The sequence below is a fragment of the Leptonychotes weddellii genome, chromosome 2 (assembly GCF_054177405.1).
Source record: "Leptonychotes weddellii isolate Sample4059 chromosome 2, ASM5417740v2, whole genome shotgun sequence".
Lineage (NCBI taxonomy): Eukaryota > Metazoa > Chordata > Mammalia > Carnivora > Phocidae > Leptonychotes > Leptonychotes weddellii.
Window position 1 is genome coordinate 73262649 of NC_138370.1, and position 26284 is coordinate 73288932.

At 43.1% G+C, this 26284-nt stretch overlaps 1 protein-coding gene and 2 long non-coding RNA genes across 4 annotated transcripts in view; 2 read left to right on the forward strand and 1 right to left on the reverse strand.

Annotated features, from left to right (window-relative positions):
• Window positions 1-5096, reverse strand: part of LOC145720111 (uncharacterized) — a 29253-nt gene extending 24157 nt beyond the window's left edge. Inside the window, exons 1-2 of the long non-coding RNA XR_014142847.1 lie at window positions 4762-5096; window positions 23-604 (exon numbers count right to left, since the gene is read on the reverse strand). This is a non-coding gene — a long non-coding RNA (uncharacterized LOC145720111). The remainder of the gene's footprint in view (window positions 1-22; window positions 605-4761) is intronic.
• Window positions 1-26284, forward strand: part of MAML3 (mastermind like transcriptional coactivator 3) — a 397119-nt gene that overhangs the window by 52380 nt on the left and 318455 nt on the right. The gene's annotated exons all lie outside the window — the stretch shown is intronic.
• On the forward strand, window positions 5125-7648 carry LOC145720112 (uncharacterized). The gene is made up of 2 exons (XR_014142848.1): window positions 5125-5157; window positions 5285-7648. It is a non-coding gene; the product is annotated as an uncharacterized LOC145720112 (long non-coding RNA).

A 26284-nucleotide genomic window follows, 5' to 3' on the forward strand; every position in this document is an offset into this window, starting at 1 on the left:
TACACAGTTCATGTCAGTTTACCTGATATTGCCTCTGTTTTTTGTGCATAAATAATTCTTGGCTTAATAACCAGGTTGATTGCACAGTAGAATCTTGTAAACAAAGACTCTATTGTGTCACATGTGGAACAGACCAAGACATCAGGGGGTGCTGGGAAGGAAAAGTAAAAATGAGTCAGAGAGTAACAGAAACAATGTAGCAGTTCGTTTGGGAACTTCCTCTGTGTAGCCCTACAATCCCCACCTACCTCCCCAAACAAAATTAAGTCACCTTTCTCATTTTAAAAGCAAAAGGCAAGAGGGACAACAGTCTGTGTCTCCTGGCTTCTATTTCTGCCCAAATCCTGAAGGCCAGGGTGTGGGTTGCTCCAGCTGTCTGCATTTGGTTTCCCAGGTGAACAGCCCGAGCCACCCAGTAGTCACATTGCCTTTGTGCCTGGGAGTTCAGGACGCATGGCTGCAGGCTGACTCTCACTTGAAACTGCAATCCGTGATGCCGCTCACAATGGGATTTGAAAATCATGGCATTTGGAAGATTGGCACTACATCCACTTTGTTTCATCTGCATGGGTTTTCAGAGTCCTTGACAAGTTGTGCTGATAACCTATAAAGATGAGAAGAGGGCTCTTGCTTCTCTTTTTTGTTACTGAGCCTCTATGGCTAGAACAGAGCCTGTGTGTAGTAGATGCTCAGTAAATATTTACTGAATGAGTGATTGCTTCAACACCATGTGCCGGGTTCTGCTAGGTGCTTTACAACCAATGTCTCATTGAATCTTCACAAAACAATGAAACCAAGCCCTCCATTAAACAGATGAAGAAACCAGTGCCTAGAGAAGTAAACTAACTTGCCCAAGGACAAGCACCTTGCATGTAATAGAGCTGGAATTCAAACCTGGATTTGTATAGCTCTGAAACCTTTGCCCTTTTGAGTATACTGCCCTTTTGAGTATTATATTCTTCATCAGATAAATCAACACGCTTCCCACATGCAAAATAGAATCTATCTCAGTTTGAAAATGTGAGAACTCCCTGAACCAAGCCCATAATAGGTGCTCAGTAAATGTTGAATGAATGAGTAACTAGTGTTTATTTCTCTCTAGTCTACTACATTTTTGTTAATTATTGTGGAGAAAATACGAAAGGTTTTCAAGACAAGTTTCTTAACTGAGGTGGGTTGACAAAATGCCAGACCAATCAGTGACAGCCGCTTAATGATCACCCTCCTATACCAGCTTGGAAACATTTGGTAGAAACACAATATTGGGAATATGGTATTAATTTCTTCCATCTTGTTGAAAGCGTTCACCTCCGTCTTGTCACCAGGAAGGGCAGAAACAGTGAGCTAGGAGATGCAGTTGTGAAATTTCCAGTTTTTCAGGAACGGTCAGATAAGTGGCCAAACTTTAGCTTCTTTCCCATCATCCTTTTTACTTGGAAGATTAACCAGTTTCTTTCTTCTGTCCACCCTCCACCCTTTCTTTCCCTTTGATACATTCCTTCTTGCAATATCCTGTTTCTAGAAGAGTCTCTCCTTTAATATTTTCTAATCCAGTAATAGCCTTTGCTTTTAATCCCATCTCCGGCTTCTTTTTTTTTGTGAAAAACAACCAAGTATCTCTCATCCTCCCCTTTTTTGGATCTACCTGGGTTGTACCTGCTGAACCACTAAGGAAGTGGTGACCATGTGACTGGCATGAAGTAAATAGAACCCAGTAGTCTTTGCCTTTTCCCTTGTCTGGGCTGCTCCTCTGTGTTTGAGGATCTGAGAAAAGATGGTGAAAGGCAGTGGGAGAGAGAAAAGGAGAGAGACAGAGGAGGGAGGGTCGTCAAGACTGACAGAAAATTGTTTTGCAAGTGGAAGCTGCCTTGAAATAGATTCCTCTCTTGTGTTCTTGACCTGAATTTAATTCGTAGTCCATTAGTGTTTTGCATGGATGGGGAGGTGTAGGACATGCTATATTTGGTAGTTTTTGGCAGAAGGGTTTCCTGTTTCACTGTGTTTTAAAATAAAGCTGCATATACAAATGAATTCTCTAGGGTGTTGAGCTGTTTTAGGTTGTACACTCTTGGTGCACAAGGCCTGTGACATGCTTACTTAACAGGTCCGCATTGGATGAAGTTAAGCAAGGGCTCATTGGTCAGGTATCTCAGCAGTAAAGTTCCCAGATTAAACACAGTCTACCCCAGTAAGTGCTAAAACTTAACGAAAAACCAAAACCAAAACCCCAAACACTTTGATGGAAATCATTCTTAAAATGTGCTCCACCTCCTTTTCTCTGAGACTATTGGACAGAATTCAGCCGTCTTTTGCTATCTCAGTCATCAGTTATGAGGATAAATATTCTACCTCTATTGTGTGATGTGTCATTAGGGTCTATTAACATGTGTGGAACTCATTGTCCTTAAACATGAAATGTCCCCAGACTGCTAGACTGCTGTGTACTTTGTGTTCTTTTTGAGTTTGTCTCCCCTTTTGCACCTGGTTGTCGCTAGCCCTGCTACCACCGTGTTGTTCCCGGGGCGGGGTGGGGGGTGGGGGGTGGAGGGCCGTCTTCCCACCTCACCTCGCCTCATACTTTACATCTCACTTGCTGTGACTGGGGAAATGACATCGCAGAGATTGTCGGAGGTGGAGTTAAAGGAAGAACAAATAGGTTCTGGGTGCAGACCAGATGACCCCTAAAAAGTTACCTCTTTAAGCTCTAGCGTGCGCACATGCTGATCTTTTGGCTTCTCAGAAGTGTGTTTGACTGAGGTTTCGGGCTGTATTCCGGTTAGTTAAGGTTTCAAGACAAGTGAGCTGTCATTCTGTGACTCATCGTATACTGTTTTAAGCAACTACAGAGCCTCGGAGAATAAAAGGATGTCTAATCATCTCGTTTCCTGTCACGGTTGACGTCACTGTCATCGTCATCGTGGTCAACTCCATCACATTATTAAGTACCCAAAGTACATAAGTTGCCAGACAAAATACATTACGTAGACACAATCCTTGGTGTCTAGGAGTCTGTCTTCTTTAAATAGATAACACCAAAATGGATCTAATTGAGACTAAAGTATTGATTGCGCTGCAGTAATGGATGGCATTAGCCAGTCCTCCTGCGGTAGAGATGCAGTATCCCAGTCGCTGAGGCCCTACTGTGTGTGACAGGGGCCACTGTCTGTATAATGGGTGCTGAGACTGCAAGCAGAAATACTGCACAGTCCCCCCAAGGTGGCTTTAAGGAACTGGATGCAGTGATAGAAACGTGTAAGAGCATTACAAGAACCCCGAGGAGTGGCACGTAGCCTCGTCTGAAGGTGGAAGAGCAAGGAAAGAAGAGGCTTGGGCCAAACGGTAGTTATTAGCTGGGTGAAGGGGTGAGAGGGGCCTGAGCAAGAGCACGGAGGCAGGAAGTGTCCTGGTGGGGCAGATGCGGGGTGCAGGTCCGTGCTTGAGGCAGTGACTGCAGTGACAGGGGAGAGGAACACAGGTTCCTGAATGGCATGCCGGGGGGCTTGGAGGACGGGGCGGAGGGACCCGGAATGGTGGAGTCAGATTGCTGGATCAGGTCCCTCCTGGCAGAGGGGGAGGGTGAGGAGTGCAGAGGACTGGTTCAGGCTGGAAGTAGGGCCACGGCCTCGTGTCTGGATTCTGGGAGCTGGACTTGAGAAATGTTTGCGAAGTACAATTCAGAAAGCTTGCGGTTGGATATAGGAGACGAGGAGAGGAAGCAGGAAAGCACGACATCCCAGCCCCAAGTGCAGGTGCTATCATAAACGGAAGGATCACATTGGAGAGGAAGATAATGGGTACGCAGCTTTGGCCTGTCTGCAGAGACGCCCAGGGAAGCACCGGCCGTGCGGGCTGAGCTCTTAGTGTGATCTTGGAGAATCTGGGGCTGGTGGTTCCACTGATTCTCTCTGGGAAAGTTGGGGAGAGCGACTGAGGTTGCTGGGAACAGATAAGGTGGGAACAAAGGTTCTTCCCATTCAGTCAAAATGGAATCTGATCACAGACTGTGAAGAAAGGTAGGTTGCATCGCAACTACAGGGTACTTTGTGACATTGTTTGAGAAAGGTGGGGCTCCCGACTGGGGCCCCGAGGGACAGCTCTTAGGACAGCTGTGGTGAGGCAGCTCTGGGGGAGATGTGGGCTCACATCCGCCCTGCCGACTGGCCTGGGTTTTGTTCTGGGCCATCTGTGGCAGCCTTCCAAATCTCCGCTGGGCTGCCACTCACAGGGGGCAGGGCCAGAGGAGGGGAACTTGTTTCTCCATAAAGTGGCTTTTGGCTTTGAGACAAAAGAAAAAGAACAGTTTATTGCACACTTCATGACCGAGAGAGAGAGAGAGAGAGAGAGAAAGGGACAGAGAGAGGACAGAGACACACAGAGACAGAGAGAGGAAAGAGGGAGGAAGGGAGGGGTTCTCTTAATTAGAAGGCCCGAGAGAAGATGAGTGAGGATGGTCCGAGGCTCCCTGTGTATGGCTGGCCACAGTCAGCATTGGTGGCCCCCAGTTAGTTTAATTTGACTTGTGATTTTTCTTTGTTCTGCACCGAACAGACTCCCTTCGCTGGTATTCAGTGAGGAGCATGTAGCCCGAGGATGGCAATTAACTATAGCTAGGCCAACTCTTCTTTGCACAGCCCAAGATGATGTATGTGATTACTCTGGCACCTCACCAGCCCTTTCAGACCTTCTCTGTGCATACAGTGGGAGGACAGGTCCATCTACAGAGAGCCCCCCTCTCCCTCCCCCTCGCGCACGCCTCCTTACCTGGATGCAGTCCTGGTGAACAGGGACCTTGCCCGCAAATAGAACTGACAGTGCATGTTAACGTCATCGGGCCTGCTGAAGCTCATTGGCAGAGAAGTTAAGAGTCTTATTTTAGACCCGGAGACCGGGGTGTGTGGATCCAGCCAGAACAGGTCTCTTCCGGCTTGGCCTCGGCTGCCAGCCCTCCTCCCGTGGTTGCTGGGGCTTCAGAGGATGGAATGTCAGGCGGAGCTTGCTGCTGACCGCAGGGTGAGCAGGACAATCTCACTGCTGTTCAGCTGGGAAAGCGAAGATGCTGACAACCCAGAGATCGCTTACTACCCAGCGAACTGATAGTCTGCGCCCTCACTGGCGCACTCTGCCTTCCCAGTTGCTGTCACTGCGGTGCACTGAGGAGTTTGGTTATAAAAGACCCAGTCTGTTTCTCAGCCTCTCCTCCTTTCCCCCTTTCTTCCCATACTCAGGGTTTAAAACGTGCTTATATCTCTAAAGTAGACCAAGTGCGTTCCGAAGGCTGTCTCAGGCTGGGTTAATACGTTTCAGCCAAGATGCTTCCTCTGCAAACAGGAGAGGTTTAAACCTTCTGGGATCAAAGCCTTAATGCAGTAATGAGTGGTATAGATTTGATCCAGGAAGGCCAAGTAAACAAAATATTTGAAAAGGTGAGGCCTTACTTTTGTGTTTAGGACCCACTGAGCAACCAGAAATGACATCTTTTCAAAAATTAAAAATTTGGACCCATGACCTAGCAAAGCTTTTTTTTTTTTTTCCCTGATCTAATTATAAAAAAATCCCATCTGGTTATGCCTTTAAGGAAATTTGTTTTTTTAAATAAAATTTTGTCACTAAGTACAAATTTTTTACAAACCTATATAATTTGACAGTAGGATACAAATAGAATTTTTAGGTATCTCGACTCAGGATTGCCTAGGAAAATCCACATGTTTCCTACACTATAGGGCCAAGTTGTAGATGGATAAACCCCCTGCGTGGAAATCTGAGTGCATAAAAGAGCAGTGATTTAAGGTTCTGCTGTCTTTGCATTTGGAGCCTGTGCCTGCCTTGATTTCACAATAATATATTGCAGTAATCCCTGCTACGTCCCCTACTTGTCTCTTGTCTGCTGTCACGCTCAGCAGCTAAAATTTCTATTGCTTTCATATTGCCATCATTATTATTTACTTAGGGCTTTTAAGAGTCAGACATTCCTCCTTTTGGGTGCCTAAGCGTAGACCCAGGCTCAGAACAAAACCAGAGTGTGGTCAGGGAGCCGTGGGTCCCTCTGGAGCAGTGTGGAGGGCCTCTCTCCGGAGTACCTCTGCAGCCCCCACAGAGCAGCCGGCCGGGAGGTGCGGGCTCCAACAGTCGCCTCGGGTCCCAGAGTTTCCTGTTCCGCCCTCAACGGGGCCGGCCCCTGACGGCACATATTGAAACGCAAATGACAGCAGTAATTGGCTGAGAGATAAACCCTGACGAGCGAGTGAGCAGTGCGGCGGGGAGTTAAGTGGCTAAGTGACAATTACTGCTCGGCAGCCTCCGGGATCGTGAGCACTGGGCCGTTTGTTCTCGGTTTTAAAGGAGCAATAACACGTTAATTGGAGGAGGGCTTCCAGGTTAACTTGTCTCACCCGGTTTCCCTTCTGACTCTGCTTTGAGGAGTGGGAGTAGGTGGCCCGGAGGACTGCTTTGTTGACTGCCTCCCTCCAACCCCAACCCCTTCCCCTTCCTCCAGCTGAATTCGGATTTTGGAAGTTGATGTTCTGCATTCTGCTAAATGGATAGTTGATTGAGTTTGGGGGATTTTGCAGAAGTTCCCTTGCAGGAAGGAGGGACCCGTTGACCCTCAGTCTGGATTCTGGTGTCTACAGGCGGGCAAAAGCGGCACCTTCAACTCAGCCCAAGTTGCCAGCTTACCCTCCAGGAAGTCCATTAACCCTCTGATTTTTTTTTTTTTTTTTAAGTTTTATTCCAAAAAAGCAGCGATGAGCACCAGAAGTGGTCCCTGCCCGAATTGGAGCTTACGCTCTGGTTTGAAGAGACAGATAGGTAGTAGATGCAGCTGTGGTTGGCTGTGTTACTTGCTTCAAGTGGAGGTCCTTAATAAAGAGAAGCTTGGGGTCCTGTGGAAGGTGGGGGAGTGAGAGAAAAGGCAAGTTGCAATCTAGTGTAGGCTGGGCTAGGCCTGCCCTGCTTTCTTCGAAAGGCCATTTGAACCCTGTTCTGGTCATAGCAACCATGGAGATGATTAGCTTGGACTTGAGGTAGGCCGACTAAACAAACCCACGAATTGAGACCCCTTTCTCAGTGTAGTCTGCCTTTCTGCTACATTCAAAGTTCTCCGGGTCTAAATACCTTTCAAGTACTGTCTACTGGGCTCATTGTTTTTGTTTAGTTGGTTTCTTTCAGCCTCGGCAGCTTGGTCACTTTTGACTAACCATCCCCTCTGGTTGAAAGGCTTATAACAGAACCCTTGCCTTGTTCAGAGAACTGGTCATTTCAAGGAACAGGCATTTGTCTGCTTCGGGACACGGTTCTGCCCAGTGGCCCAAAGCTATGTAAAACGGCAAAGTGATGAAAAGGAAAAGGTAGACTGTTGGTAGGGGCAGGCAGGAACTCTGCCCTTCTCTTGCCTGGTGTTGGAAGGCTTTAGGAAATGGTCACCTCTCAGCTAGCACGAGCTTTGCTGCAGGCCATGAAGGTGGACCGGGAAAGTGCCCTGGTGCCTGGCTGTGAAGTGTCATCTCTGTGGGCTTTTTGCTGTGCACACTTCGTGAACTCACCAGGCAGAGGGGGAGGTGGTGGCTTCTCTAACTAGAGAGGCCTTTCTGTCCAACTTCTAAAGAAAGCCAAGATAAGAATTTGTGAAATCACTAGTAGTAGCTATAGACTCTCCAAAAAATGAATAAATTGTTCCTTTAAATAAATCTTTTCTACACAGGATTGCCATGGTACTTAGTAAGGCTGTGTGTCAGCACTTAGAGCAGTGCCTGGAACACAGTAAGCGCTAATTAAATGTCCTCTGTTGTTGTCACTGCTGTGTTGTTGTTATTCACGTTCCGTACCGTTCATGTCTTTAGTATGAATCACAAGAGTAATAACAACATTCTAACATTCCATAAACACCATGCAGGGCCTGGGCAGCCTGAGAAACATTCCCACTTGAGTTCATTTTACTTTTTCATTGTTAGATGTACCATGCTGGAAAATGAGCTACATAGAAAGGGTTCTGTAGTATGTCTATCTAAAGATCAAAAACAACAGTAACACCACAAAAACAAGCAGCAAATTATTTGGATACAAAGTTGGTTCATCAGTCTTGGAACAAAATGGTGAGAGCAAATACAGAAGGTCAGTATTTGCTTCTTGGGGGAAACTGTGCTGCTATTATGTCAGCAAAAATTGCACTAGATTTGGAGAAATATGTTTTTAATGCTTTAAATAATTTGATTCACATATAGCAAAATCCACTCTTTTTGGTATACTGTCTTGTGGGTTTTGGCAAATGCATAGAGTCCTGTAACCACCACCACAATCAAGATACAGGACAATTTCATTACTCCACCTCTAAAGAAAATTTCCTTATGGCTACCTCTTTGTAGGTAAACCCTCCCTTTTCCTTTAAACCCTAGTAACCACTGACCGCTCTCCATCCCTATAGTTTTGCCTTTTCCAGAATGTCATGTGAATGTATGTAATCATAGAGTATGTACCCTTTGAATCTGACTTTGTCACTTAACATAATGCATTTGAGATCATTCATGTTGTTACATGTATCAATAAAAAGCCTATTTTTTTTTAACTCATAAATCATTGAATTCTAGAGCTGGATGGAATCTTAAAGATTGGAGCCAAACACTCATTTCCCAGGTAAAGAAACAGAGAACCCCAGGATGAAGTGACTTGCCCAAGGTCATGAAGCTAATTTAAGAAGGAACATGAACTTGGAATTCCCTGCTATTAGTCCGGGCACCATCTGTCCAGTCATACTGGGATTAAGAAGAATGTGTAGCTGATTGTTAAGGGGAAGCTCTATTCTTATTTTTGGTCAAAATTTGATCAAGCAAACTGAGACTTACTTAAGATAACAATTTTGGAAGGAGTAGATTTCTAGGAGGGCAATTTTTTTAGAAAGTCTCTAAACACATTTTTTCCTGTGGCGCATCTGTAAGTTTGCTGGCATCTATTATAGATATGATTTGATTATGGAGCTTAACGTGAAGGCCTGTTGTTTATTTTGTGTTTACAATAAGTTCTTTTTGATACCTAATTTATAGGAGTATTCTGAATATTACTACCCTCCTTTTAGTTGACATTTTATTTATTTTATTTATTTTAAAGATTTTATTTATTTATTTGACAGAGAGAGACACAGCAAGAGAGGGAACACAAGCAGAGGGAGTGGGAGAGGGAGAAGCAGGTTTCCCGCGGAGCAGGGAGCCCGATGTGGGGCTTGATCCCAGGGCCCTGGGATCATGACCTGAGCCAAAGGCAGACGCTTAACGACTGAGCCACCCAGGCGCCCCTAGTTGACATTTTAAATATTAATATGTTTTTAGGTGGCTTATTCTAGAGCACACAGATTGTGGATCCAGACTGGGATCAAGAACTACTGATTGCTGGGGCACCAATGTGGGTCAGTTGGTTAAGCTTCTGACTCTTGACCTCAGGGTTGTGAGTTCAAGCCCTGCATTGGGCTCCACGCTGGGTATGGAGCCTACTTAAAACAAAACAAAAAACTACTGCTTGCTTGGTTCATTTGTTAAATAATTATTTGTGGAAATTCTGCCATGTGGAAGGCAGTAAACTATAGGAGATATAGTTAAGGCACTGTTTTTAAGAAGTTTACATTTGAATAGGTACTATCAAATGGGGTACAAAAGACTAATTCAAATTAGTTCTTTTGAGTACACTTAAGGTCTTGCTGAGCACTATGAAGGTATAAGTTGGTAATGCAAACTTTCTTTCCCCAAGAAGTTTATAAATACCAAAGAGAGGTACAAATAGAGTGCCATTGGAAATGCAGTTTTTTGGTTGGAAACCCGTTGGAATATGATTTAGAGGTGCATAAAGCACCCAGGATTTTGTGTACAGGAGGGACAAAGTCAGAGCTGTGCTGATAGGAAGTTTATCTGGTGGCACCACATAGGATAGATGGCTGAGCAAAGACTGAAAGCTGGAAAATGAGTTTGCTGGGAAATGCATTAGTCTGGGTAGAAATGAGAAAAACCCAAACCTTATGGGACAGTGGGAATGGAAAAGAGAGGTGTTTGAGAGGTAGAACTAACTGGACAGAAGATGGAGCATTCAAAGAAGATTATGAGATTGTGCCCTGGATGACTGGATGGGCAGCTCTGATGTGATGAAGAAACTGGTGTTTGTCTGGAAGAAGAGGGGTGGGTGGTAAGTGAATGATGGAGAATGTAGTGAGGGAGGAGGGAAAGGTCCTTCTCCCGTTGACCCGGTCAATTTTGTGTGAACAGTTTTGCATATCTGTGAGCCTGTTAATAAATATTTATGATTGTTACTCATTTCCAGAAGGCTAAATAATTACCACTTTCCTTGAGTAGAGAAGTCTGGTTTTTGTCCTAAAGAGTTGATAGCATAGTCATGGCTAAACAATTACTTTGACGCCTTTTCCCACCTATGGTATGACTCTTAAAATAATTAAAGCTTTAGCTCTTCTTACCTATATATTGCAAGATTCTTCTCTGGATATAGGGTACCCTTTGTGGAAATATCAGCAAAGTGTAGGCGAAGATGTTTTCCCACACTGAGATCAACACTGGGTTGGAGACTTCTATTTACTTTGTTTCCAGTCTTCTAGGCAAACAACTTCACCTTAAAGTTGTCTTAATATATGTTTCTTTAACTCCTAACTAGGGTTAGCACTTTTCAGAATGATAATTTAAGGTCTGTATTCCATCCTGTGTGAACTACCTCCTTCACTATTCACAGTGCCTCTTTTTAAGCATGTATTAAGACAACTTTAAGGTGAAGTTGTTTGCCTAGAAGACTGGAAACAAAGTAAATAGAAGTTTCCAACCCAGTGTTGATCTCAGTGTGGGAAAACACCTTCACCTACACGTTGCTGATACTTTCCAAAAGGGTAATCTATATCCAGAGAAGAATCTTGCAATAGGTAAGAAGAGCTAAAATGTTACTTTTTGTAGCCTTAAAAGCATAGAAAACCCCAAATAATTGTAAAGAACGAAGTTTCCTGTGGCAGCATTATTTACAACAGTGGAAAACTAAAAATGGTACAGATCCCCAAATAACAGAATGTCAAGGCAAATATTGCTTAATGGGATATTTTCTTTGGGTTAGAATGGGATACCTTGACAGGGATGAGTATTTAAAGTGATAATCAGTGGCAAGATGTATAAGATAGCACGGACCCTCTGCTGACAACTAGAGAACATGATTTCAGTGAAAGAACTTAGAATCACACACAAGAAATGCAAGTTTATAATACAGGGAAGGTATTAGCAGAAGGGTCTTTTTTTGTGTTTTCGTTCGGAAGGGATTAGCAGAAGGGTCTTTTTTTGTGTTTTCATTCTTTTTCCTAAGTGAGTCAAATGTAGAGGCACAGTCAAAAACAGAAAGAAAATTTCTAGAGAAGTAGTTCACCATTCATTAGCGTGCCATACCCCTCCTTCTCTTTTATGTGGTTCAGACCCAATTTATATTTACTATCTATTCACGGGACAGAGTCGTATTGATGAATTAACCATATCTGTGAGAGTCTGGAAGCTGGCATTTTAGTTCCATGTCTGCCATACCTGTAAGATCTGAAGCCAGTCACACAATTTATGGTATTTTAAGTGTCCTGGTCCTCTCTGTTCTCACATGAATGCTGAGAAGTTCATTGAAAGAAAACACGTAGAAGCCCTTTGAAGCATTGTGACGACTAGATAGTGCGCTATTTAACTCTACTGTGAGACAAAAAAGAAAAGAAAAGAAAAGAAATCGATACCAGAGCTGAACTGGTGAGAGTTTGAGTCAGAAAATGTGTGTTTACCAAAGTGGAATTCAAGAGAGTAAAGTTTCAGTGGACAGCAAGGGGACACAGGGTCTTCTAGCCATGCTTGTGAGGCAGAGCCCATGGGGGGCATAGCAGAGCCCCCTCTGAACACCAGCTCTTCCCAGCTTAGAGCGACTTTGGACACGTGACTGAAGCTTTTAATGCTTTATGCATGTGCAGAGAGATGCTCTCAAATCGGAAAACAAACACACATGGAGGGCCTTTAAGAGCCGCTACTTAGAATCAGAAGATTTGTGCTGGAGCCAAGAAAAGAAGGCATCCTGGTGAAATGGAAAGTTTACGTGAATTTAGTTAGGGCCAGAATTTCCTTTAGTAAACTGTGACCAGTAGTAGTGACAGGAGGAAGCCTAAGTTTTGACTGGCAAAGATGTTAGAGGCCGAAGAAGCAATCTGTGGGACAAATGGCCACAGATACAGAACAGTTAAAAAGGATGGTTTTCAGGACCCCTGGAGCTAGAGTCTCCGGGAAAATGTGACCCTAAACGAAGGCACCAGCTATACCCAACAGGTAGGATTTCGAGTGTTTCTAGGCAGCATGGGTGCCTCAGTCTTTATTTTGAAACCATGTCATAAATGAAAATGGCAAGGTGCATGTGGGTGAAGCATGCGCTTGTGCAAGAGACAAGAAATCAGAAGTATTTTCAGAGTTCTCAGTTTCATACAACGTGTCGCCTGCTTTGGCCAAGCAGCTCCCAAAACATGACTTGTCTAAGTAGCTTGTGCACAGGCACGGAGAGCAGGAGTCAGTAAAAAGTGGGAGGAACCAGTGCAGGGACCTATCTCTTGTTTTCCTTTTTCTGAGAGAGTCAGATAGGGGCCAAGTGGAGAACTCTTTTTGCCTTATGATTGAGGACTAATAGCTATTGTGTATGCACAGTGTGGCTCAGGTAACCCGGGGCCGGGAATGAAGTCATGGCCTCCTGAGTTTTATAAGGGTGCCCTTGGGCCCGGGCTCTGTCCCCTGTGAAACTGATCCAAACCAGGGGTGCCCTTTGAAATTCCTGGCTGCTTCACTGGGGCTAGCCCTTGACTGCAAAGCAAGATGAGTAACTGGTCCCAAATATTTAACTACCCATTACCTGTTTGTGAAGAGCTTGGGAAGAAATAAGCAAAGAAAACACAGAAACAGGTTAGACAACAGCTAGGTAGACCTTTTGGTTTCTCTATGCTGTGGCTGGTAGGTCAACAAATCCTTGATTTTGTGAGCTTGTTCACAGCCTGTTAAGAGCTTTGTGTGGTCCTGGGAGCAGATACTAAGATGCAGAAAGCCTTCGAGGGCACTTTACAAGGAACATTTCCAAATGATCACCCAGCGACTGAGCCTCAGTAGCAAGAACAGTCCCCCGACACTAAACTGTGAACTAGCCTCTTTAAAAAAATAATATTTTCTAAGGTTACTATTGGACTAGGCGGCTGCTAATTGTAAGAAAAAAAAAAAACTACAGCATTTTAAATATTGTACTTTTATACTTTTCCCATCTAATGATAAAACATTGACCACAAATGTGTTCAGACCATGTTTTAGTCCTCAAAGTAGGTTAAAGGATTCTCTTTCTCTGGAAAAAAACAGCTTTGTTTATGGGGTCCAAAAATAGTTGCTAAAACTTCCTCTCTCTCTCTCTCTCTTTTTTTTTTTTTTTGTTTTGTTTATGAATCTTTTTCATTTTGGAGGTCAGGAAATAAATGCTGGCTTAAGGTCATGCTTCCTAGTAACTTGTGAAAACTGGAATATTAGGAATGAAGTGATGATGGGGAAATCTGAGACATACTAAGATACAGGAAGTTGTAGAATTTAGGAAGAAATAAACTTTAAAATGGCTGATCTACCGGTGGAAAATGTATACTGAAAGAAGCAACATCGTAATTGTCTTTGAGGAGTCTGATCTTTAGAATGACGAAGTGTCAGCATCACACCGTGTTCATTACCTGTGTGTTCATGCACATCACATTGCTCATAGGACAGCAAATCATAAAAAATAGTTGAGAAAAATTTTGTAAGCAAGTAAAATATTTAAATGATTGTGACATGTAAACATGGCTTTAAAGGTGTATGTGCCGCTGAAGGGTAAACATCTGAGTAGTCATTGACCTTTGCTTATCCAGTAATTTATATTTTCAGTAAGAGTCTGGTAAAGTTTCTCTTAAGTGCATATTATAGGATAAGAGTAGTCATTCATTCATTCATTTATTCATTCAGTATTAAGTGCAAATGATGTTGACATATCATAGATTTTAAAACTTCTGGAAATAACCCGAATCAGGGAGATGGGTTTGGTCATTCTCTGTTGGCAGCAAGGTTAACAGTGAGTTGTACCTGATACTCCTAGAACTGAGTTCCACTATCAGCAGGTTGTTTTTTATTTTTAAATCTAGGTGTTTCTTTTGCCACTGGGCTTCTTTGAAGCCTGCAGGAGCCAGTGTGTGGGAGAGAAGTCAGGCCTGGAGGAGGAGTGGAGCGGGCCAAATGCCTACTAACAGCCTGGGAGAGGTGGGGGGCGGCACGCTGATTTTAAAACAAAACAAAAACCCTAGACCCTGCCGCTGACAAAACATCATTTGGCTACTCCAGGGAACCTTCTGGTAAAAGGGAGTGAGGTAAAACTAAAGAATATTTGGAGTTTCTAGAAAGGAGGATGGCAGCCTGGTGGCGTAAGTTTCGCAGACAGACGTGCATATTTGACAAAGCACACGATTCAGGAAAGTCTCAAGTGTCAGGTCCAAGGAGTCCAAATGACATTGATGCAAACAAGGGGTATATTCATCTGTATTCCTTCCTGTTTTCACAACTATTTAAGATTCTATATTAGACACATGTAACCCCCTAAATCTGGCCCAGAGCAAGAAAGATGAAGTTGAAATGGCATGTGGTGGGAGTGTTCTTTGATTCAGATGTGACTTACGGAGCATTGGTTATATGGATGAAAGTGGTGGTGGGTGTTTTCTTCCCATACTTAAGAAAAATGGGCAATATGGGGAAAAACGGGAGAAATGTTTTAACTGCTTCTAAAAAGCTAAGTCTTCTTTCTGAAGATAGGCTGGGATGTAGTGGAAAGAGACACGACCTGAGTTTTATTTTCAGTTTATTAGCCAGGTTGTTTTGGAAATATCACTTAGCAATCCTGAGCTTTGGTTTCTTCTTCCATAAGATGGGGATGGTAATTTCTACCCATCTCCCTCCTAGGTTTGTTGTGAATACAAAATGAAATTGTTCATAGAACGAATGGTAAGCAAGTATACACGTGTAAGATGATTGTTATTAAAAACATAATAGTAACATACCCCATGTTACTAGTGTTGTTGGCTAGCCTCACCTGTTTTCAGAGATTGTCTGCTAGACAGAGCCTCAGGAGTACAACTGACTTGTAAACAGAACCTTTTCCTAGCTGTTGGTATGAGGCGAGCCCCCGTGAGGCCCAGGAGTCTTATTCTGGTCTCCAGCCTTAGGGTGCACTTGTAACAGTTTTCACAAGTTGCAAGTTCAGTTTCTTTCTATTTTTTTTTTTTATTGTTTTTTAAGATTTTATTTTTAAGTAATCTCTACACCAAACGTGGAGCTTGAACTCACAACCCCAAGATCAAGAGTCGCACGCTCTATCCACTGAGCCAGCCAGGTACCCCTCAGCTTCTTTTTAAAAAAATCCCTAAGTGGTTTAGTTATGTTCTGGGGAAAGCCTGGTGGGTGCATCGGTCAGTGCCTCATTTGAACCTTCATCTCCTGATCTCGCTGAGACAGACTTCACTTGTGAGCTTGAAGTCGTAGGCTGTGGACCCCCAAGGCCTTCCTGATGCAGGCTTGTGGCCGCGGGGGCCGCACTGACTGTGAGCAGAACCCCATGTGAGGCCCAAGCAGCTACAGGTAAGGAGGAAGGACACTGGGAGGCAAGTAGGAGTAAACCATCACTCACATTCTGTTGGGGTGGATCCCATGCTGTGGGCCCGCTTCCCTCTCCGAGCGGGCCTGCTGCTTTGCCCTGTGTGGATGCTGTGTCTCTGGCTTGCTTTAAATTAGACCAGGCCTGAAGAATGAAAGGGAAGAATTTCACTTTGAGAACATATGGAGATGACCAAACTCGCCCCACTTGGGCCCCCAGGCAGAATAAACTTGCAGTGCTCATCGTGAACAGCGGTGTGTAGTAAAACATTCTTTTCTTGAACCCTTTTGACTGGGAGGGAGACATGAGGGGAGAACACAGCAGGAATTCTTTTCAGCTGCTTCCTACTCTGTTGCTTACATTCACTCCACAGATCTTATTGGGCTGCTACTGTGTGTGAGAGAGACAGAGACAGAGCGTGTGTTTTATGGAGGAGGCCGATTAGCTTGGGCCCCGTTTTTGTTGTCATTGGTGGTGCTATGGATCCCATTTTATGTTTACTGCCCCTTGACATTTCTTAAAAGGAGGCTTCAAAGCAGAAAGTCCTATTCTGAAGACAGGTTTCTGGGCAGTAAAGTTGACAGGGTTTAGCATCGGGAAAGTAAACCTAATAGAAAAAGAAAGCAGGATAAACAACAAGCTCCATTCCACAAAGGTCTTTGATGGGAAAGGTCCTGTTTATGAAGATTTAGGGGCAGGCATTCACTGTTCACATGCTTCAGTGGTGTAGAGCTTGAGGTCTGTGTCTTGCCTTCCCACGCGATGACCCCAGCATTTGGAGCAGCGGCGGAATATTAAAGCCATTCGATAAAATCAGGCCAGTAAGATTCCAGTGTTTGTTTACTAATGGGATTTCAAAAATCCTTGTTTGCACCTCCCCATCTATTTCTTCCTCAGCTCTCCTAATATAAGTGCTCCTCCCTTCTGCAGCCAACCAATGCCTGCATATTCAGTGAAATTTGCATTTTACATATTGAACTTGAAACTGACTTGCTTAATACATAACCAGGGCAGTAGCTAAAAAGTTTTATTTCAGTAAACACTTAGTGATGGTAACTAATGAGACCGTTGTTGCCTTCTGGTCTTTGGGCATATGGTTTCTCAGTGATAACACAGTGAGTTGGTGAGGATTTTGCTGGTGGGACTTCAGGAGTGTGTTGTGGATGTATGTTTACATTTGTGCTCATGTATGAATGTTTATGTGTGTTTTCATTTTCTTGATGTGTTTAATGTTATGACATTAAGTCATTTTTTATATCCACACCTCTTCATAAACAGAATTTCAGGGGCAAAACAATTCTAGGCAGAAGTCTAAAATATGTTTAGAAGGTAGAAGTGATATTGCCATAACCACAGATAGTAAAACAGAAAGAAAGGAGAGGTAGAGAATGCAATGCAGTCCATATATTGTAACATGCTCTTTTCGAGTAAGGCATGCGGGAGAAAAGAACCCATCTAGCAGCTCATAGATTTTACATTTAATGATATATAAATTTTTGGCTGTGCTTAATAATCAACATTATACTTCCTTTTTCCTCTCTAGAAGACTGTGCAGAATTTCTTTTTACATAGAAGCAAACGAAAAGATTACATGGGGTTTTGCCGTGGGGGGACTAGATCAACAGCTGAAAGCCAGGTCTGTTGCTTGGAGTAGAATCGGTGTCTGGAGCTAGAGCGCTGTCACCGGGAGCCTCTCTTACCATTATTTTGCACTAGCCAGGCAGGCTTCTGCACTGGGAAAATATAAATCGAAGGTAAAAAGTGAACAACGGAAAATCTCCATATATTTTTTTGGACTCCATGTGGAGTGCTTACTAACCGCAATTTTAGATTTGGGTTTTTTAGCAGTGCTCTGCAAACTGCCGGCGGTGAAAGACCGGTTTCCTCCTCTCCTTGCTGTTGGCAGTCCACTGTGCACCGATGCATTTACAAAATACAGTAAAAATAAATTATTAGAAGAATGATCACCTGCTTGGATGGTCTTCGATTACAAATTGCTGTAAAGGCTTCTGACTGTGCCCTTTCAAAGCCCGTACTTATCCTGTGGGTGTGGAACGTGATCAGTTTGGGGATGAGCATGGGGCTCGGGAACCATACTTGGACTACCACTGTCCTCCAGCACATTCTGACCCACGACCAGTGCTTCTGTGTGTGATGGTTACAGGAGGAAAAGAGCTAAAGAAGAGAGATTTCAGCCGTTTGTCATTTCGGCAAACATTTCTGTGCTAGCTCCTTCTAGCTCCTTCCTTAGTCTTTGCCTTCCATTTTTTATATTAAGTATCTTCAGGTTAATTACACATGTCTTAACTTCCCGTTTCCTGCAAATTAACCTTTACTTCAAAAATGTAAATGATTATATGTGCTTCTTTTCTCCAAAATTAACTACCACACACTGTGGTAGTCTTTGTTTTGGGAGTAGCATATTGTTGTTTTTTTTTTTCTTAAATACATTTGAAATGAATCCAAACACCTGTCTTGCATTTCGTAAACATGTATTTTGGAGTGCTTTACAGCTTCCGTGATGCCATACGTTTTATAGGTCAGTCTGAGACATTTATATAACAATTAAAATGAATATTCTGCTAACTTCTCTTTGGCTTTGAGTGCCTATAAACAAGGCAGTCAATAGGAAGAAGGTCTTGGCATTGCTAATGTAGAATTCACTCTTCAGCCTGGGGTCATCTGGGAAATCGCAGCTACTTTCTTACATATTGACCATTGTGCCGAAGAGGTTGCCTTCCTTTTTGGAAAGTGAGGCAGAGGTTTCCCTGACAGTGGTGAGCCCCAGAAAAGAGAGAACCTTGAGAACTTGATCTTGGTCTTGCCCAGGTTTCTTGGTGAAGAAAAGAGATCTTTCATGGGATTCAGAAGACAGAGGGCCCATCTCTGGATGATCATATCCTTGGGGTTTTTCATATGTCATTGTGGGCATAGTTCAGTAACTTAGCACCCACCCAGACCTTTCTCTTTCTCTCTCCTGCCGATCTTTTCTCCTCTGACAATGGTCATTAGGACCTGGGGGTGGAAATCCTCCCTCTGTCTCCTTTCCTTTCCAGTTCCCCGGATGGGCCCGGATGAATTTGTGCTGAGTTGGGAGCTTCCCTTCCCTTAGAGCCTAGCACAAAGCAGTTCCTGTCATCCTGGCAGTGGACGCCAGAGACAAAACTTAATTTATTTGACTCTGTGGTTGTCTTTTCATTTTTATGCCCTTCTTGTCTACTCTTGCTCTAGTCCCCCTCTTTGAATCTTTAGTTGTCCATCTTTTAAATTTTCCTCTAAAGGCATAAATAGCTCATCAAGCCCAGGCAGGCTTCAGGACTGGACGGAGTGCAGGGTCTTCTAAAAGCGAAGTTCAGAATGGCCACCCTCATCACCATAGCATGGCTGGTGTTCCATTGACAGCCCCTGAGCTCTTGTAGCTTTCCTCAAAGACTTGTGTGGGAAGCACCAAAGTGTAAAACAGTAATGATTAAAAGAGTCCTGTTTTTCCTCTAGGGTTCTTCTACCATTTCTACACTAAAGGAGGGGTCATAAGGCTCATGCTTATTAGCATGTTGATAAAATTGGGGAAATGATTGGTGTGGGAGTGGGATTATGTTGTTGTTTTCAGGAAGAAGGAGGAGGGAGGGAGGAAGGGAAGAAGCGACAGACCTAACTTCTAGGAAAGACTGTTAGTTGCGACTGATTTATTTCCAGAAGTTTTTGGGGACAGAAGGACTTGACTTTATTTTTAACTCTGCTTTGCTCAGAAGGGTTAGAGGCTATTTGGATAAATAATGCTAGTCTACTTCTGTGTCCTTTGTGCAAAGATTTGATATACATATCCCTAGTAAATAACATAGCAATGATAAGATAGCCATTATCATCAGCCCCACTTTGAGGATGAGTAAACAAAGGCTTGGAGTGGTTTAATGACTCGCGTGATATTACAGAGCTTTGTGAGAGTTGGAATTTGAATTCAAATCTGTTTGACCTCAAAGCCTAGTAGTATATTGAGAAGAGGCAATATGATGGATAAAAGCATTGGCCTCCCTACTAGAGTGACACTTTGGGGCTGCCAGATTTTGTGGGGTAAGGAAGGAATAGCCTTCTACAACTGACCCTTGAAGAACGCAGCGTTTAGGGGCACTGACCCTCAGGCGGTCAAAAATCCACATAAAACTTTTGACTCCCCCAGAACTTAACTACTAGTAGCCTACGGTCAACCAGAAGCCTTGCTGATAACATAAACAGTTGATTAACACGTATTTTGTATGTTATATGTATTACATGATTCATTCTTACAATAAAGTAAGCTAGAGAAAAGAAAATACCATTAAGAAGATCATAAGGGAGAGAAAATACATTTACAGTACTGTATTTGTTAAAAAAAAAAAAAAACACATATAGGTGAACCCGTGTTGCTTAAGGGTCAACTGTGCTTCCTTTTGTGACACTGCTGACTGGGCAAGCTGGTATGGATTAGGAACATTGGTATTATAAACGCCATTGATAAGATTTCTGCTCTCGATGTGAAGAGAGGAAGAGAAGATTCTTAAGGGTGTTTCAAATTAGAGAACTTGCAGAAGTTACTGAGGATAAGAATGCATCCCGTGTCTGCACATGAGCCATGCCCCAGTCAGGGACTCGCAGCTCATGGCAGCCCATCTTCAGGAAATGTAAACTCTGCAAGGGAGACGAGGAGGGGCAGAATGATGAAGGCGGGTTTCAGGAAAAGATGATGCCCTGCAGAGGCCACAAGTGAAAAAGGCCAAATGCTAGCTCAGAATAAATGGCAAAGAAAAGGAGCTTTTGAGAAGGATAGAAACAGCCTCAACAAAGTTGGATGAACCAAAGGGCACCAAAGGGAAGGAGGGCAGAGGGGAAGGCAGGACTTCTAAGGGCCCAGAGACTGAGACCTTAAAGAGGATAAAACTTGCAAAGTCAGTACGAAATGACTGGAGACATCTTCAGCCCGAGCACAAAAAACTCATTTGTCTCATTTTCATGTGTACCCCTCATCTTGAGATCTCCATCAGTGAAGAAGATTCGTTAGCTTTATTCCTGTTGCTTGTTTTATAAAAGCGATAGGCATAGATTTTCATTTTGAAGATATAAAATTTAAATGTTAATACCTTTTTTTAGATTGCACAAAACTATCTAAAGCAGAATCCTCAGCCACCATAATATCTCATTTGAGATATTTGCAGTCCTTGGGTTGGGGAATAAAGAGGGGATATTCCTAGAAAGAATAAATAATAAGCAAGTTTGATACCGTGTTTTAAAGTATATAAAGCGCATATATATGTGTTATATGTCCTTCATAACACCCTAGGAGGAAAACGGGTTGGTGAACTTATTAATTGACTAACATTTAGGTTTTGATGTTAAGAGCACAAGAGACTTGGATTTTAACTTGCTATTTTTTCTATGTATTTATATTTTACTTTTTTCTTAATTCTTTTTTTTTTTAGATTTTATTTATTTATTTGGCAGAGAGAGAGAGAGAGAGCAAGCATGAGTGGGGGCAGAGGAAGAGAGGGAAGCAGGCTCCCCAAGAGTAGGGAGCCCAATGTGGGGCTCGATCCCAGGACCCCGAGATCATGTCCCGAGCCGAAGGCAGATGCCCAGCTGACTGAGCCACCCAGGCGCTCCTCTTAATTCTTTAGTAAAGTTAATTTTGGAAAATCCGTACCTGTCTCGGCCAGGATTCAGAAGAAACCTTCATGGTGAAGTGATTAGGAGCCCTGACACTAGAAGGGGACATACCTGGTTTACAAGCCACTTGTATCTGCTAGCAGTGTGACATTGGGCCAGGTGCTTAACCTGCCTCAGTCTCACTTTTCCTATCTGTAAATTGGCAAAAATACCTGCCTCAGAGAGAGAATTCTGAGCACTAAATGAGGTGATCGGTCTGAAGCATTGAACATAGTGCCAAGCCTATAGTAAGTACTCAATGTGGTAAACGATTATTATTGTTGTCATTAGTTCTTTCCCCCTTGAGGTCAGTTAAAGATTCTGCCTGAGATGTTTTCTAAGAACCAGGGAGAGCTGCAGATGGAAGGAAAACAGATGGAAGCTGGAGACCAGCTGGAGATAAATAGTGATCCCCTCCTTTATAGTACATACCCTTCTTTTTCTGGTATCTTTGCTCCCCACTCTGAAGCTGGCCTCCTATTTGGTTTTGGTGACCCTGGTTCCTACTTAACCCTTAAGGCTTCTCATTAATTTCCTCTTCAGAGCTCTCCAAAGTACTACAGTGAGTTGTTGGCAAAAAAGCAATGTATGGGTTATTTTGAAGACTTTTTTCCAGCTTCAGAAGCTGTGTTGATTGATGTTCACTCATATATACCCTCTCCCCCCAGAATGGCAGGCTGAGGATCCCCATACCTCTGGTTCTCATATATTCCTGTGGGTTCCCAGCAGAGCGCCTCACATACAGTAGATGCTCAGCGCTGGGTGGAAAGAAAGATCCAAAGGGCCAAGAAGCTCATCTGTCTGTACCTGAGTCCCTCTGATGGACAGTCATAAGAGACTAAGTTGAAAGATAGATGTAAATTTGTATAGAAAACCAGACAGTTGCAGAGCCGTTGATTCTGGTCTTTCCATCAGGTTTACTAAGGCTTGCTCCCCACTCCCCACCTGAACACACACATACACTTTCTGTTGCACAGGTGGAATGGTGATTTAAATTTAGAGAAATTTTACCCTTGGAAACTCTGTTATCAAGATGAACACATCAGACCCCTATCTCTTCTTACATCTTCTGTGTGGACCCAGAAGAGGTGCCAACAAAGTGACAATTTCAAGCAGCCTATCCTCTTCCACGTTTCTTTAAATTTTCTGTTTGTAAGGTACTTATGTCTAGAGAAGAAGGGATTATTGGCAGCTAAATGGTTTTCTTCACTATGAATACTGTCGAGGGAACTTGTGGACAAGAAGCCAGAAGTGTCTGGGTGACAGACCAATGTTGAGGTGTTTGTGGTTGCTGTTTGGATCACAACAGGCTGTCTGTTCTTTCCCTTCCTCCCCCACATCCACTGCATGGCCTCATATCTCAGACATGAACACATTCTTCAAATATCACATTCTGGAACATTCTTGCACCCCACACCAAGCCTGCCCAAGGGACTTTTGGATAATGAATGAGAGCTTTCTTAACTAATGATTAGTAAAGAAATCTGTCCGGCTGGTCACTGAGAACATAAGGCAGATGCTCTTTTTTTTTTTTTTTATCTTAACCCTTGTAAAATTATAAACGTAAAGATTCTCTGTTTATTAAATCTGAAAGAGGATGTCTGCTAATACATTTTCATTTTTTTTTTTTTTAGAGTAAGATAACTGAGGCTGTGGGTCTAGTTGATCTTTTTTATTTTTTTTTTTAAGATTTTATTTATTTATTTGAGAGAGAATGAGAGAGAGAGAGAGAGCACATGAGAGGGGGGAGGGTCAGAGGGAGAAGCAGACTCCCTGCCGAGCAGGGAGCCCGATGCGGGACTCGATCCCGGGACTCCAGGATCATGACCTGAGCCGAAGGCAGTCGCTTAACCAACTGAGCCACCCAGGCGCCCCTAATTGATCTTTTTTAAAGGCATGGGCTAGTGTCTATGTGTTTATTTTCTGCCAATTTGGATCTCTCAATGTTAAAAAAGTAGGTGTCTTCATTCTTTTTTTTTTTTTTAACATTCAAAGCTAACAGAGGCCATGGGAATTTACATGGAGAAGGTGGGGGTCTCACTTCAGTGTAAGCTGTAAAATTAGAAAGCTGGGCAAGTGTTTTGCTCCTGTATGGTTTTGTTGAGCTGCAGGAATGTATCTCGGGGATGGGGGGGGGGCGGAGGGAGAAGGCTGGCGGAGTCAACTGGATGGAACAAGTTCGGGGCAGCCTTGCAGTCTTCCTGGATGGTATTTCTGGGGGGGAGGGTGGATGTGCCTGTGCACGCATGCGTGCCTGTGCTCCAGGTCACACACATGTTGTGTCCTCTCTGGCAGCTCTTTCAGACAGCTGTTGAGAAACCTCCCCAACTGACGAGACATGGTATGTCTTGTCCCCAGGAACTGACACACAGAGGAGGCTACAGAAGATGAGACTTAACCAGGTGGGCCTGGAAGCTGGCGTTTTGGACAGAGAGATGCCACATTCCTGCTTATATGGCACACTGTATTCTGCTATGGGAAGTTTGGCAGTTCTCATAAAGACCCGGGCTGGGTTGCAAGGATGCTGGCCAGGCCAGACACCGCTCTACGGTTATTAGCATGGAAGAGGTTCCCCTCTAGAGAAGGAAGGGGCATTCTACTTACTAATGACTTTTAAATGACATCTGCCTTGACCAAATGCAGAGGGGAAAAATCATCTGTGTGTGTGCGTGTGTGTGCAAGCCTTAATCATGTTCAAATAAAGACCACAATAAACTAAAGCATGAAGAAGTTGCCTTGGGTAGGTGCCCTCCCCTCTCGAGTGGCTCATTGGAGGCCATTTGCCCCCTCTGTGTTGATGCTTTAAAACTGGTTCATTGTCACAAAGGTGTCATTTTTATTTGCAGGACTTGTTTCTCCTGATTCTAATTTGGGTTTTGCTAAGCAAAGGCCAATTTCATTTTGGTTCTTGAGTGTCCGTTGCAGATCTGTTGAGCAGTTTGTTTGCTTGTTTTTGTGGGTTTGACCTTCAGTTTTGAAGCTTGCCCTTTTTTTTTTTTTCTCCTCAAGAGTGTGTTCTACTTTATACGGATTATCTTCATCAGTGAACTGAAAAAGTAAGCTTACTTTCAAAAGGGAGAAACATTTTCATAATGGAAAAACAAGATTATAATAGGCTAAAATAAGATTGTCTGTAGACCTCAAAGTCAAAATACTTAGGTTAAAATATTTAGAGGGTTCTTTTCCCAGGCATTTATTTTAACATAAAATTATGCAGCTCATTTAACAGATACCCTGAAACCTTTGCTAAGTGCCAAATACTGACGTGGTACCAGAAATACAATGGTGAGCAAGCCAGACATTGTCCTGACCTCACAGAACTTAAAGTCTGCTTCATTTTCAGTTTAAAATTAAAAAAAAAAAAAAGCAATTCCACTGTGACCCTTCCCTGTAGCATGATTTAACCATAAATTCTATTCTATAGGCCCTCTACTATAAAAACCATCCCTGCTCATTCTTTGATAGCATCAGACCTCTAGACATACCACGTGAATTTCATTTCTCAGTCCTATTTTCCTCTACTGAAGAAAGAGGCAGTCATCCCGTCATAGAACCTTGTCCAAGGAAAAAAACTTCACATTTTACCTTCTGCAGGACAGTAACATTCTGAAGTTGCAGTAATCAAGGTGGAAATTTTTTTCTTATGTAAGTTTGAAACTGATAAAATCACCTATTGATTATGTGATTATTCAAGCATCTTACAAAGCCTGGTTTTTCTTAAAGTTACCGAGCTTTGGGCATTTCCATTGTTCTTTTTCATGTTTGTCAGAACATAAAGAAGGAATTAAGAAGTTTTGGAAGTTTGATGTGTCCAATTGTGAAATGTTTGGTGAGAGTGGAAAGGTAGAGAGGTGGACGGAAACTGGACAGAATGAGGGTTAGTGGGCTATAATTAATAACTAACACTTATTGAGTGCTTCCCATGTTCTATGGAATGGTCTAAGAATTTTAAAATACTAATAGTGATATAAAAATACAGGTATTTATACATTTAATCATCACAAGAACAATATGAGATATGCGGTAATATTTGTGATTGTTTGAAAAATGAGAGAACAGATTTTAGGGGGGTGAAATAATATGTTCTTTTTTTTAAAAAGATTTTTATTTATTTATTGAGAGAGAGAGAATGATAGAGAGAGAGCATGAGAGCGGGGAGGGTCAGAGGGAGAAGCAGACTCCCTGCTGAGTAGAGAGCCTGATGCGGGACTCGATCCTGGGACTCCAGGATCATGACCCGAGCCGAAGACAGTCGCTTAACCAACTGAGCCACCCAGGCGCCCCTGAAATGATATGTTCTAAGGTCCAACTTGTAAGTGATGAGGTCAGGATTCAAATTCATATTTTTCTCACTTGCAAGCTGATAGAGTAAGCTCTTGGTAGAGTTCTCTTTACTGAACAATGCTTATTTTCATTCCTTTACAAATTTAAGAACTGGCCCAGTGAGTCTGAAAAGTGTGTAGGCTTGGTTAGGTGTTCATATCTGCCCCATATTTTCGATCACTCCTTTGTGAGTTCATTAGGGGCCATGCCATAATCTTCCCTCTGAGAAAAGTATTCATGATATACCTTTCAAACATTTATTGAACACCTACTATACAAAAAGCTTGTGTGCACTCATGTTTATGGGCAGAAATGATCCTTCCTGCAAGGAATGATAGAGAATGCAAGGATTGAGGAAGCCATTGTGACAGTCGTAAAACATGATGCCAAAACTTTTTGACACTCTTCCCATTGAAAGGTGAGGTCTGTATCTCCCTGCATTTGGGTGGGCTTATGACTACTTGGACCAGTAGAATAATGGAGCTGAAGCTTCATGACCTCCAAGGTTTCCAAGGCTGGGTCAGAAAAGGCCACGGTAACTGTCACCCACTCTTGCTGGTTGGTACCCCTGCTCTGGGTGACATCAGCTGCAATGAAGGAATTTCAACTA